Source organism: Lepus europaeus, chromosome 21 (assembly GCF_033115175.1).
Source record: "Lepus europaeus isolate LE1 chromosome 21, mLepTim1.pri, whole genome shotgun sequence".
NCBI classification, from domain to species: domain Eukaryota; kingdom Metazoa; phylum Chordata; class Mammalia; order Lagomorpha; family Leporidae; genus Lepus; species Lepus europaeus.
This window is the reverse complement of record NC_084847.1, coordinates 34,312,369-34,327,635: the sequence shown is the minus strand read 5'-3', so window position 1 is coordinate 34,327,635 and position 15,267 is coordinate 34,312,369.

Genomic DNA, 15,267 nt, shown 5'->3' with positions numbered 1-15,267 from the left:
ACAGATATTGCGACAGCCTCTGTGTTGGTGTTTTCTGGATATTATGAAAGGACTTTATTGTTTTGAATGTTTTTTATCAGGGAACATTTAATTTTGTACTGGGAAACTCTAATTGGTTCCACATGGAGACATCAGCTCTACACATTCGTATTTTCTAAGCGAGAAACTAGAGCAACTGCGGCAAGCAAACATGATATTTCTGTTTGTATACATGACATTTTATGCACTTGCCTAAAGAAAGGACTTTGCTTTGCTCCAAAACCATTTTTACTATGATTTGCTTGGTCTATTGCATACAAATTCCACACCACTTTGTCCGGATATGACTGCTTGAAACCGGAAACATCCGGTTTTGTTTTGGCTAACTCAATCACAGATATTGCGACAGTCGATGTGTTTGTGTTTTCTGGATATTATCAAAGGACTTTATTGTTTTGAATGTTTTTTATCAGGGAACATTTAATTTTGTACTGGGAAACTCTAATTGGTTCCACATGGAGACACCAGCTCTACACATTCGTATTTTCTAGGAGAAAGCTAGAAGAACTGCGGCAAACAAACATGATATTTCTGTTTGTATAGATGGCATTTTATGCACTTGCCTAACGAAAAGACTTTGCTTTTCTCCAAAACCATTTTAGTATGATTTGCTTGGTCTATTGCATACAAATTCCACACCACTTTGTCCGGATATGACTGCATGAAACCGGAAATATCCGGTTTTGTTTTGGCTAACTCAATCCCAGATATTGCCACAGCCCCTGTGTTTTTATTTTCTGGATATTATCAATGGACTTTATTGTTTTCAAAATTATTTTTATCAGGGAACATTTAATTTTGTACTGGGAAACACTCAGTGGTTCAACATGGAGACACCAGCTCTACACATTCGTATTTTCTAAGCGAGAAACTAGAGGAACTGCGGCAAACAAACATGATATTTCTGTTTGTATACATGACATTTTATGCACTTGTCTAACGAAAAGACTTTGCTTTTCTCCAAAACCATTTTTACTATGATTTTCTCAGTCCATTGCATAGGAATTCCACACCACTTTTTCCGGATATGAATGGATGAAACCGGAAATATCCGGTTTCTTCTGGCTAACTCAATCCCAGATATTGCCACAGCCCCCATGTTTGTGTTTTCTGGATATTATTAAAGGACTTTATTGTTTGAATGTTTTTTATCAGGGAACATTTAATTTTGTACTGGGAAACTCTAATTGGTTCCACATGGAGACACCAGCTCTACACATTCGTATTTTCTAGGAGAAAGCTAGAAGAACTGCGGCAAACAAACATGATATTTCTGTTAGTATAGCTGGCATTTTATGCACTTGCCTAACGAAAAGACTTTTTTTCTCCAAAACCATTTTACTATGATTTGCTTCGTCTATTGCATGCAAATTCCACATCACTTTGTCCGGATATGACTGCATGAAACCGGAAATATCCGGTTTTCTTTTGGCTAACTCAATCCCAGATATTGCCACAGCCCTTGTGTTTGTGTTTTCTGGATATTATCAATGGTCCTTATTGTTTGGAATGTTTTTTTTTAATCAGGGAGCATTTAATTTTGTACAGGGAAACAATCACTGGTTCTACATGCAGAAACCAGTTCTTCCTATTCGTGCATTCTAGGGAGAAAACTAGAGGAACTGCGGCAAGGAAACATGATATTTCTGTTTGTATACATGACATTTTATGCACTTGCCTAAAGAAAGGACTTTGCTTTTCTCCAAAACCATTTTTACTGTAATTCTCTCAGTCCATTGCATAGGAATTCCACACCACTTTGTCCGGATATGACTGCATGAAACCGGAAATATCCGGTTTTGTTTTGGCTAACTCAATCCCAGATTGCCACAGACTCTGTGTTTGTGATTTCTGGATATTATCAATGGTCATTATTGTTTGGAACGTTTTTTTTAATCAGGGAGCATTTAATTTTGTACAGGGAAACAATCACTGGTTCCACATGCAGAAACCAGTTCTTCCTATTCGTGTATTCTAGGGAGAAATCTAGAGGAACTGCGGCAAACAAACATGATATTTCTGTTTGTATACATGACATTTTATGCACTTGCCTAAAGAAAGGACTTTGCTTTTCTCCAAAACCATTTTTACTATGATTTGCTTGGTATATTGCATACAAATTCCACACCACTTTGTCCGGATATGAATGGATGAATCCGGAAATATCCGGTTGTGTTTTGGCTAAATCAATCCCAGATTGCCACAGTCTCTGTTTGTGTTTTCTGGATATTATCAATGGTCATTATTGTTTTGAAAGTTTTTTTTTATCAGGGAACATTTAATTTTGTACTGGGAAACACTCAGTGGTTCCACATGGAGACACCAGCTCGACACATTCGTATTTTCTAAGCGAGAAACTAGAGGAACTGCGGCAAACAAACATGATATTTCTGTTTGTATACATGACATTTTATACACTTGTACAACGAAAAGACTTTGCTTTTCTCCAAAACCATTTTTACTATGATTTGCTTGCTCTATTGCATATAAATTCCACACCACTTTGTCCGGATATGACTGGATGAAACCGGAAATATCCGGTTTTGTTTTGGCTAACTCAATCCCAGATATTGCCACAGCCCCTCTGTTTGTGTTTTCTGGATATTATCAATGGTCATTATTGTTTGGAACGTTTTTTTTAAATCACGGAGCATTTAATTTTGTACTGGGAAACAATTACTGGTTCCACATGCAGAAACCAGTTCTTCCTATTCGTGCATTCTAGGGAGAAAACTAGAGGAACTGCGGCAAACAAACATGATATTTCTGTTTGTATACATGACATTTTATGCACTTGTCTAACGAAAAGACGTTGCTTTTCTCCAAAACCATTTTTACTATGATTTGCATGGTCTATTGCATACAAATTCCACACCACTTTGTCCGGATATGACTGCAGGAAACTGGAAATATCTGGTTTTCTTTTGGCTAACTCAATCCCAGATATTGCCACAGGCCTTGTGTTTGTGTTTTCTGGATATTATCAATGGTCCTTATTGTTTGGAATGTTTTTTTTTTAATCAGGGAGCATTTAATTTTGTACAGGGAAACAATCACTGGTTCTACATGCAGAAACCAGTTCTGCCTATTCGTGCATTCTAGGGAGAAAACTAGAGGAACTGCGGCAAGCAAACATGATATTTCTGTTTGTATACATGACATTTTATGCACTTGCCTAAAGAAAGGACTTTGCTTTTCTCCAAAACCATTTTTACCGTAATTCTCTCAGTCCATTTCATAGGAATTCCACACCTCTTTGTCCGGATATGACTGCATGAAACCGGAAATATCCGGTTTTGTTTTGGCTAACTCAATCCCAGATTGCCACAGACTCTGTGTTTGTGATTTCTGGATATTATCAATGGTCATTATTGTTTGGAACGTTTTTTTTAATCAGGGAGCATTTAATTTTGTACAGGGAAACAATCACTGGTTCTACATGCAGAAACCAGTTCTTCCTATTCGTGTATTCTAGGGAGAAAACTAGAGGAACTGCGGCAAACAAACATGATATTTTTGTTTGTATACATGACATTTTATGCACTTGCCTAAAGGAAGGACTTTGCTTTTCTCCAAAACCATTTTTACTGTAATTCTCTCAGTCCCTTGCATAGGAATTCCACACCACTTTGTCCGGATATGACTGGATGAAACCGGAAATATCCGGTTTTCTTTTGGCTAACTCAATCCCAGATTGCTGCTTCCTCTGTGTTTGTGTTTTCTGGATATTATCAAAGGACTTTATTGTTTTGAAACTTTTTTTTATCAGGGAACATTTAATTTTGTACTGGGAAACCCTCAGTTGTTCCACATGGAGAAACCCGCTCTAAACATTTGTAATTTTGTAGCGAGAAAACTAGAGGAATTGCGGCAAGGAAACGTGATATTTCTGTTTCTATACATGACATTTTATGCACTTGTCTAACGAAAAGATTTTGCTTTTCTCCATAACCATTTTTACTATGATTTGCTTGGTCTATTGCATACAAATTCCACACCACTTTGTCTGGATATGACTGCATGAAACCGGAATTATCTGGTTTTGTTTTGGCTAACTCAATCCCAGATTGCCACAGCCTCTGTTTGTGTTTTCTGGATATTATCAATGGTCATTATTGTTTTGAAAGTTTTTTTTTTATCAGGGAACATTCAATTTTGTACTGGGAAACACTCAGTGGTTCCACATGGAGACACCAGCTCTACACATTCATATATTCTAAGCGAGAACCTTGAGGAACTGCGGCAAACAAACATGATATTTCTGTTTGTATACATGACATTTTATGCACTTGTCCAACGAAAAGACTTTGCTTTTCCCAAAACCATTTTTACTATGATTTGCTTGGTCTATTGCATACAAATTCCACACCACTTTGTCCGGATATGACTGCATGAAACCGGAAATATCCGGTTTTGTTTTGGCTAACTCAATCCCAGATTGCCACAGCCTCTGTTTGTGTTTTCTGGATATTATCAATGGTCATTATTGTTTTGAAAGTTTTTTTTTTTTATCAGGGAACATTTAATTTTGTACTTGGAAACACTCATTGGTTCCACATGGAGACACAAGCTCTACACATTCGTATTTTCTAAGCGAGGAACTAGAGGAACTGCGGCAAACATGATATTTCTGTTTGTATACATGACATTTTATGCACTTGCCTAATGAAATGACTTTGCTTTTCTCCAAAACCATTTTATACTATGATTTTCTCGGTTCATTGCATAGGAATTCCACACCACTTTGTCCGGATATGACTGGATGAAAGGGGAAATATCCGCTTTTGTTTTGGCTAACTCAATCACAGATATTGCAACAGCCTCTGTGTTTGTGTTTTCTGGATATTATCAAAGGACTTTATTGTTTTGAATGTTTTTTTATCAGGGAACATTTAATTTTGTACTGGGAAACTCTAATTGGTTCCACATGGAGACACCAGCTCTACACATTCGTATTTTCTAGGAGAAAGCTAGAAGAACTGCGGCAAACAAACATGATATTTCTGTTTGTATAGATGGCATTTTATGCAGTTGCCTAACGAAAAGACTTTGCTTTTCTCCAAAACCATTTTTAGTATGATTTGCTTGGTCTATTGCATAAAAATTCCACACCACTTTGTCCGGATATGTCTGCATGAAACCGGAAATAACCGCTTCTGTTTTGGCTAACTCAATCCCAGATTGCCACAGCCTCTGTTTGTGTTTTCTGGATATTATCAATGGTCATTATTGTTTTGAAAGTTTTTTTTTATCAGGGAACATTCAATTTTGTACTGGGAAACACTCAGTGGTTCCACATGGAGACACCAGCTCTACACATTCATATATTCTAAGCGAGAACCTTGAGGAACTGCGGCAAACAAACATGATATTTCTGTTTGTATACATGACATTTTATGCACTTGTCCAACGAAAAGACTTTGCTTTTCCCAAAACCATTTTTACTATGATTTGCTTGGTCTATTGCATACAAATTCCACACCACTTTGTCCGGATATGACTGCATGAAACCGGAAATATCCGGTTTTGTTTTGGCTAACTCAATCCCAGATTGCCACAGCCTCTGTTTGTGTTTTCTGGATATTATCAATGGTCATTATTGTTTTGAAAGTTTTTTTTTATCAGGGAACATTCAATTTTGTACTGGGAAACACTCAGTGGTTCCACATGGAGACACCAGCTCTACACATTCATATATTCTAAGCGAGAACCTAGAGGAACTGCGGCAAACAAACATGATATTTCTGTTTGTATACATGACATTTTATGCACTTGTCCAACGAAAAGACTTTGCTTTTCTCCAAAACCATTTTTACTATGATTTGCTTGGTCTATTGCATACAAATTCCACACCACTTTGTCCGGATATGACTGCATGAAACCGGAAATATCCGGTTGTCTTTTGGCTAACTCAATCCCAGATATTGCCACAGCCCCTGTGTTTGTGTTTTCTGGATATTATCAATGGTCATTATTGTTTGGAACGTTTTTTTTTAATCAGGGAGCATTTAATTTTGTACAGGGAAACAATCACTGGTTCCACATGCAGAAACCAGTTCTTCCTATTCGTGCATTCTAGGGAGAAAACGAGAGGAACTGCGGCAAGCAAACATGATATTTCTGTTTGTATACATGACATTTTATGCACTTTTCTAACGAAAAGACGTTGCTTTTCTCCAAAACCATTTTTACTATGATTTGCATGGTCTATTGCATACAAATTCCACACCACTTTGTCCGGATATGACTGCATGAAACTGGAAATATCCGGTTTTCTTTTGGCTAACTCAATCCCAGATATTGCCACAAACCTTGTGTTTGTGTTTTCTGGATATTATCAATGGTCCTTATTGTTTGGAATGTTTTTTTTTTTTTTTAATCAGGGAGCATTTAATTTTGTACAGGGAAACAATCACTGGTTCTACATGCAGAAACCAGTTCTTCCTATTCGTGCATTCTAGGGAGAAAACTAGAGGAACTGCGGCAAGCAAACATGATATTTCTGTTTGTATACATGACATTTTATGCACTTGCCTAAAGAAAGGATTTGCTTTTCTCCAAAACCATTTTTACTATGATTTGCTTGGTCTATTGCATACAAATTCCACACCACTTTGTCCGGATATGACTGGATGAATCCGGAAATATCCGGTTTTGTTTTGGCTAACTCAATCCCAGATTGCCACAGCCTCTGTTTGTGTTTTCTGGATATTATCAATGGTCATTATTGTTTTGAAAGTTTTTTTTTTATCAGGGAACATTCAATTTTGTACTGGGAAACACTCAGTGGTTCCACATGGAGACACCAGCTCTACACATTCATATATTCTAAGCGAGAACCTAGAGGAACTGCGGCAAACAAACATGATATTTCTGTTTGTATACATGACATTTTATGCACTTGCCTAAAGAAAGGACTTTGCTTTTCTCCAAAACCATTTTTACTATGATTTGCTTGCTCTATTGCATATAAATTCCACAACACTTTGTCCGGATATGACTGGATGAAACCGGAAATATCCGGTTTTGTTTTGGCTAACTCAATCCCAGATTGCCACAGCCTCTGTTTGTGTTTTCTGGATATTATCAATGGTCATTATTGTTTTGAAATTTTTTTTTTATCAGGGAACATTTAATTTTTTTTCTGGGAAACACTCAGTGGTTCCACATGGAGACACCAGCTCTACACATTCGTATTTTCTAAGCGAGGAACTAGAGGAACTGCGGCAAACATGATATTTCTGTTTGTATACATGACATTTTATGCACTTGCCTAATGAAATGACTTTGCTTTTCTCCAAAACCATTTTATACTATGATTTTCTTGGTTCATTGCATAGGAATTCCACACCACTTTATCCGGATATGACTGGATGAAAGGGGAAATATCCGCTTTTGTTTTGGCTAACTCAATCACAGATATTGCAACAGCCTCTGTGTTTGTGTTTTCTGGATATTATCAAAGGACTTTATTGTTTTGAATGTTTTTTTATCAGGGAACATTTAATTTTGTACTGGGAAACTCTAATGGGTTCCACATGGAGACACCAGCTCTACACATTCGTATTTTCTAGGAGAAAGCTAGAAGAACTGCGGCAAACAAACATGATATTTCTGTTTGTATAGATGGCATTTTATGCAGTTGCCTAACGAAAAGACTTTGCTTTTCTCCAAAACCATTTTTAGTATGATTTGCTTGGTCTATTGCATAAAAATTCCACACCACTTTATCCTGATATGACTGCATGAAACCGGAAATATCCGGTTTTGTTTTGGCTAACTCAATCCCAGATATTGCCACAGCCCCTGTGTTTGTGTTTTCTGGATATTATCAATGGTCATTATTGTTTGGAACGTTTTTTTAAATCACGGAGCATTTAATTTTGTACTGGGAAACAATTACTGGTTCCACATGCAGAAACCAGTTCTTCCTATTCGTGCATTCTAGGGAGAAAACTAGAGGAACTGCGGCAAACAAACATGATATTTCTGTTTGTATACATGACATTTTATGCACTTGCCTAAAGAAAGGACTTTGCTTTTCTCCAAAACCATTTTTACTATGATTTGCTTGGTCTATTGCATACAAATTCCACACCACTTTGTCCGGATATGACTGGATGAAACCGGAAATATCCGGTTTTCTTTTGGCTAACTCAATCCCAGATTGCCGCTGCCTCTGTGTTTGTGTTTTCTGGATATTATCAAAGGACTTTATTGTTTTGAAACTTTTGTTTTATCAGGGAACATTTAATTTTGTACCTGGAAACCCTCAGTTGTTTCACATGGAGAAACCAGCTCTAAACATTTGTAATTTTGTAGCGAGAAAACTAGAGGAATTGCGGCAAGCAAACATGATATTTCTGTTTGTATACATGACATTTTGTGCACTTGCCTAAAGAAAGGACTTTGCTTTTCTCCAAAACCATTTTTACTATGATTTGCTTGCTCTATTGCATATAAATTCTACACCACTTTGTCCGGATATGACTGGATGAAACCGGAAATATCCGGTTGTGTTTTGGCTAACTCAATCCCAGATTGCCACAGTCTCTGTTTGTGTTTTCTGGCTATTATCAATGTTCATTATTGTTTTGAAAGTTTTTTTTTTATCAGGGAACATTTAATTTTGTACTGGGAAACACTCAGTGGTTCCACATGGAGACACCAGCTCTACACATTCGTATTTTCTAAGCGAGGAACTAGAGGAACTGCGGCAAACATGATATTTCTGTTTGTATACATGACATTTTATGCACTTGCCTAATGAAATGACTTTGCTTTTCTCCAAAACCATTTTATACTATGATTTTCTTGGTTCATTGCATAGGAATTCCACACCACTTTATCCGGATATGACTGGATGAAAGGGGAAATATCCGCTTTAGTTTTGGCTAACTCAATCACAGATATTGCAACAGCCTCTGTGTTTGTGTTTTCTGGATATTATCAAAGGACTTTATTGTTTTGAATGTTTTTTTATCAGGGAACATTTAATTTTGTACTGGGAAACTCTAATGGGTTCCACATGGAGACACCAGCTCTACACATTCGTATTTTCTAGGAGAAAGCTAGAAGAACTGCGGCAAACAAACATGATATTTCTGTTTGTATAGATGGCATTTTATGCACTTGCCTAACGAAAAGACTTTGCTTTTCTCCAAAACCATTTTTAGTATGATTTGCTTGGTCTATTGCATACAAATTTCACACCACTTTATCCTGATATGACTGCATGAAACCGGAAATATCCGGTTTTGTTTTGGCTAACTCAATCCCAGATATTGCCACAGACCCTGTGTTTGTGTTTTCTGGATATTATCAATGGTCATTATTGTTTGGAACGTTTTTTTTAAATCACGGAGCATTTAATTTTGTACTGGGAAACAATTACTGGTTCCACATGCAGAAACCAGTTCTTCTTATTCGTGCATTCTAGGGAGAAACCTAGAGGAACTGCGGCAAGCAAACATGATATTTCTGTTTGTATACATGACATTTTATGCACTTGCCTAAAGAAAGGACTTTGCTTTTCTCCAAAACCATTTTTACTATGATTTGCTTGGTCTATTGCATACAAATTCCACACCACTTTGTCCGGATATGACTGGATGAAACCGGAAATATCCGGTTTTCTTTTGGCTAACTTAATCCCAGATTGCCGCTTCCTCTGTGTTTGTGTTTTCTGGATATTATCAAAGGACTTTATTGTTTTGAAACTTTTGTTTTATCAGGGAACATTTAATTTTGTACCTGGAAACCCTCAGTTGTTTCACATGGAGAAACCAGCTCTAAACATTTGTAATTTTGTAGCGAGAAAACTAGAGAAATTGCGGCAAGCAAACATGATATTTCTGTTTCTATACATGACATTTTATGCACTTGTCTAACGAAAAGATTTTGCTTTTCTCCAAAACCATTTTTACTATGATTTGCTTGGTCTATTGCATACAAATTCCACACGACTTTCTCCGGATATGACTGCATGAAACTGGAAATATCCGCTTTTGTTTTGGCTAACTCAATCCCAGACTGCCACAGCCCCTGTGTTTGTGTTTTCTGGATATTATCAAAGGACTTTATTGTTTTGAAACATTTTTTTATCAGGGAACATTTAATTTTGTACTGGGAAACCCTCGGTGGTTCCACATGGAGACACCAGCTCTACACATTCATATATTCTAAGCGAGAACCTAGAGGAGCTGCGGCAAACAAACATGATATTTCTGTTTGTATACATGACATTTTATGCACTTGTCCAACGAAAAGACTTTGCTTTTCTCCAAAACCATTTTTACTATGATTTGCTTCGTCTATTGCATACAAATTCCACACCACTTTGTCCGGATATGACTGCATGAAACCGGAAATATCCGGTTGTCTTTTGGCTAACTCAATCCCAGATATTGCCACAGCCCCTGTGTTTGTGTTTTCTGGATATTATCAATGGTCATTATTGTTTGGAACGTTTTTTTTAATCAGGGAGCATTTAATTTTGTACAGGGAAACAATCACTGGTTCCACATGCAGAAACCAGTTCTTCCTATTCGTGTATTCTAGGGAGAAAACTAGAGGAACTGCGGCAAACAAACATGATATTTCTGTTTGTATACATGACATTTTATGCACTTGCCTAAAGGAAGGACTTTGCTTTTCTCCAAAACCATTTTTACTATGATTTGCTTGGTCTATTGCATACAAATTCCACACCACTTTGTCCGGATATGAATGGATGAAACCGGAAATATCCGCTTTTTTTTTTGGCTAACTCAATCCCAGATTGCCGCTTCCTCTGTGTTTGTGTTTTCTTGATATTATCAATGGTCATTATTGTTTTGAAAGTTTTTTTTTTATCAGGGAACATTTAATTTTGTACTTGGAAACACTCATTGGTTCCACATGGAGACACAAGCTCTACACATTCGTATTTTCTAAGCGAGAAACTACAGGAATTGCGGCAAACAAGCATGATATTTCTGTTTGTATACATAACATTTTATGCACCTGCCTAATGAAATGATTTTGCTTTTTTCCAAAACCATTTTTACTATGATTTGCTTGGTCTATTGCATACAAATTCCACACCACTTTGTCCGGATATGACTGGATGAAAGGGGAAATATCCGCTTTTGTTTTGGCTAACTCAATCACAAATATTGCGACAGCCTCTGTGTTTGTGTTTTCTGGATATTATCAAAGGACTTTATTGTTTTGAATGTTTTTTATCAGGGAACATTTAATTTTGTACTGGGAAACTCTAATTGGTTCCACATGGAGACACCAGCTCTACACATTCGTATTTTCTAGGAGAAAGCTAGAAGAACTGCAGCAAACAAACATGATATTTCTGTTTGAATAGATGGCATTTTATGCACTTGCCTAAAGAAAGGACTTTGCTTTTCTCCAAAACCATTTTTACTATGATTTGCTTGGTCTATTGCATACAAATTCCACACAACTTTGTCCGGATATGACTTGATGAAACCGGAAATATCCGGTTGTGTTTTGGCTAACTCAATCCCAGATATTGCCACAGCCTCTGTGTTTGTGTTTTCTGGATATTATCAATGGACTTTATTGTTTTCAAATTTTTTTTTATCAGGGAACATTTAATTTTGTACTAGGAAACACTCAGTGGTTCCACATGGAGTCACCAGCTCTACACATTCGTAATTTTGTAGCGAGAAAGCTAGAGGAACTGCGGCAAGCAAACATGATATTTCTGTTTCTATACATGACATTTTATGCACTTGTCTAACGAAAAGACTTTGCTTTTCTCCAAAACCATTTTTACTATGATTTGCTTGGTCTATTGCATACAAATTCCACACCACTTTGTCCGGATATGACTGGATGAAACCAGAAATATCCGGTTGTGTTTTGGCTAACTCAATCCCAGATTGCCGCTTCCTCTGTGTTTGTGTTTTCTGGATATTATCAAAGGACTTTATTGTTTTGAAAGTTTTTTTTTTATCAGGGAACATTTAATTTTGTACCTGGAAACCCTCAGTGGTTCCACATGGAGAAACCAGCTCTAAACATTTGTAATTTATACGGAGAATGCTAGAGGAACTGCAGCAAACAAGCATGATATTTCTGTTTGTATACATAACATTTTATGCACCTGCCTAATGAAATGATTTTGCTTTTTTCCAAAACCATTTTTACTATGATTTGCTTGGTCTATTGCATACAAATTCCACACCACTTTTTCCGGATATGACTGGATGAAAGGGGAAATATCCGCTTTTGTTTTGGCTAACTCAATCACAGATATTGCGACAGCCTCTGTGTTTGTGTTTTCTGGATATTATCAAAGGACTTTATTGTTTTGAATTTTTTTTATCAGGGAACATTTAATTTTGTACTGGGAAACTCTAATTGGTTCCACATGGAGACACCAGCTCTACACATTCGTATTTTCTAGGAGAAAGCTAGAAGAACTGCAGCAAAGAAACATGATATTTCTGTTTGAATAGATGGCATTTTATGCACTTGCCTAAAGAAAGGACTTTGCTTTTCTCCAAAACCATTTTTACTATGATTTGCTTGGTCTATTGCATACAAATTCCACACAACTTTGTCCAGATATGACTTGATGAAACCGGAAATATCCGGTTGTGTTTTGGCTATCTCAACCCCAGATATTGCCACAGCCCCTGTGTTTGTGTTTTCTGGATATTATCAATGGACTTTATTGTTTTCAAAATTTTTTTTTATCAGGGAACATTTAATTTTGTACTAGGACACTCAGTGGTTCCACATGGAGACACCAGCTCTACACATTGGTAATTTTGTAGCGAGAAAGCTAGAGGAACTGCGGCAAGCAAACATGATATTTCTGTTTCTATACATGACATTTTATGCACTTGTCTAACGAAAAGACTTTGCTTTTCTCCAAAACCATTTTTACTATGATTTGCTTGGTCTATTGCATACAAATTCCACACCACTTTGTCCGGATATGACTGCATGAAACCAGAAATATCCGGTTTTGTTTTTGCTAACTCAATCCCAGATATTGCCACAGCCCCTGTGTTTGTGTTTTCTGGATATTATCAATGGTCGTTATTGTTTGGAACTTTTTTTAAATCACGGAGCATTTAATTTTGTACTGGGAAACAATGACTGGTTCCACATGCAGAAACCAGTTCTTGCTATTCGTGCATTCTAGGGAGAAAACTAGAGGAACTGCGGCAAACAAACATGATATTTCTGTTTGTATACATGACATTTTATGCACTTGTCCAACCAAAAGACTTTGCTTTTCTCCAAAACCATTTTTACTATGATTTGCTTGCTCTATTGCATATAAATTCGACACCAATTTGTCCGGATATGACTGCATGAAATCGGAAATATCCGGTTGTGTTTTGGCTAACTCAATCCCAGATTGCCACAGCCTCTGTGTTTGTGTTTTCTGGATATTATCAATGGTCATTATTGCTTTGAAAGTTTTTTTTATCAGGGAACATTTAATTTTGTACTGGGAAACTCTAATTGGTTCCACATGGAGACACCAGCTCTACACATTCGTATTTTCTAAGCGAGAAACTAGAGGAACTGCGTCAAACAAACAAGATATTTCTGTTTGTATACATGGCATTTTATACACTTGTCCAACGAAAAGACTTTGCTTTTCTCCAAAATCATTTTTACTATGATTTTCTCGGTTCATTGCATAGGAACTCCACAGCACTTTTTCCGGGTATGACTGGATGAAACCGGAAATATCCGGTTGTGTTTTGGCTAACTCAATCCCAGATATTGCCACAGCCCCTGTGTTTGTGTTTTCTGGATATTATCAAAGGACTTTATTGTTTTGAAACATTTTTTTAATCAGGGAACATTTAATTTTGTACTGGGAAACCCTCAGTGGTTCCACACGGAGAAACCAGCTCTAAACATTTGTAATTTATACGGAGAATGCTAGAGGAACTGTAGCAAACAAACATGATATTTCTGTTTGTATACATAACATTTTATGCACCTGCCTAATGAAATGATTTTGCTTTTCTCCAAAACCATTTTTACTATGATTTGCTTCGTCTATTGCATACAAATTCCACACCACTTTGTCCGGATATGACTGGATGAAAGGGGAAATATCCGGTTTTGTTTTGGCTAACTCAATCCCAGATATTGCCACAGCCCCTGTGTTTGTGTTTTCTGGATATTATCAATGGTCATTATTGTTTGGAACGTTCTTTTTTAAATCAGGGAGCATTTAATTTTGTACTGGGAAACAATCACTGGTTCTACATGCAGAAACCAGTTCTTCCTATTCGTGTATTCTAGGGAGAACACTAGAGGAACTGCGGCAAACAAACATGATATTTCTGTTTGTATACATGACATTTTATGCACTTGCCTAAAGAAAGGACTTTGCTTTTCTCCAAAACCATTTTTACTATGATTTGCTTGGTCTATTGCATACAAATTCCACACCACTTTGTCCGGATATGACTGGATGAAACCGGAAATATCCGGTTTTGTTTTGGCTAACTCAATCCCAGATATTGCCACAGCCCCTGTGTTTGTGTTTTCTGGATATTATCATTGGACTTTATTGTTTACAAAATTTTTTTTATCAGGGAACATTTAATTTTATACTGGGAAACTCTCAGTGGTTCCACATGGAGACACCCGCTCTACACATTTGTATTTTCTAGGGAGAAAGCTAGAGGAACGGTGATAAGAAAACATGATATTTCTGTTTGTATACATGACATTTTATGCACTTGCCTAACGAAAAGACTTTGCTTTTCTCCAAAACCACTTTCACTGTAATTTTCTCAGTTCATGGCATGCGAATTCCACACCACTTTGTCCGGATAAGAGTGGATGAATCCAGAAATGTCCAGTATTGTTTTGGCTAACTTAATCCCAGCTATTGCCACCGCCCCTGTGTTTGTGTTTTCTGGATATTATCAATGGACATTATTGTTTTGAAAGTTTTTTTTTTATTAGGGAACATTTAATTTTGTACTGGGAAACACTCACTGGTTCCACATGGAGAAACCAGCTCTACACATTCGTATATTTCTAGGGAGAAATCTAGAGGAACTGTGGCAAACAAACATGATATTTCTGTTTCTATACATGACATTTTATGCACTTGCCTAACGAATAGACTTTACTTTTCTCCAAAACCATTTTTACTGTGATTTTTTCTGTCCATTGCATACGAATTCCACACCACTTTGTCCGGATATGATTGGATGAAAG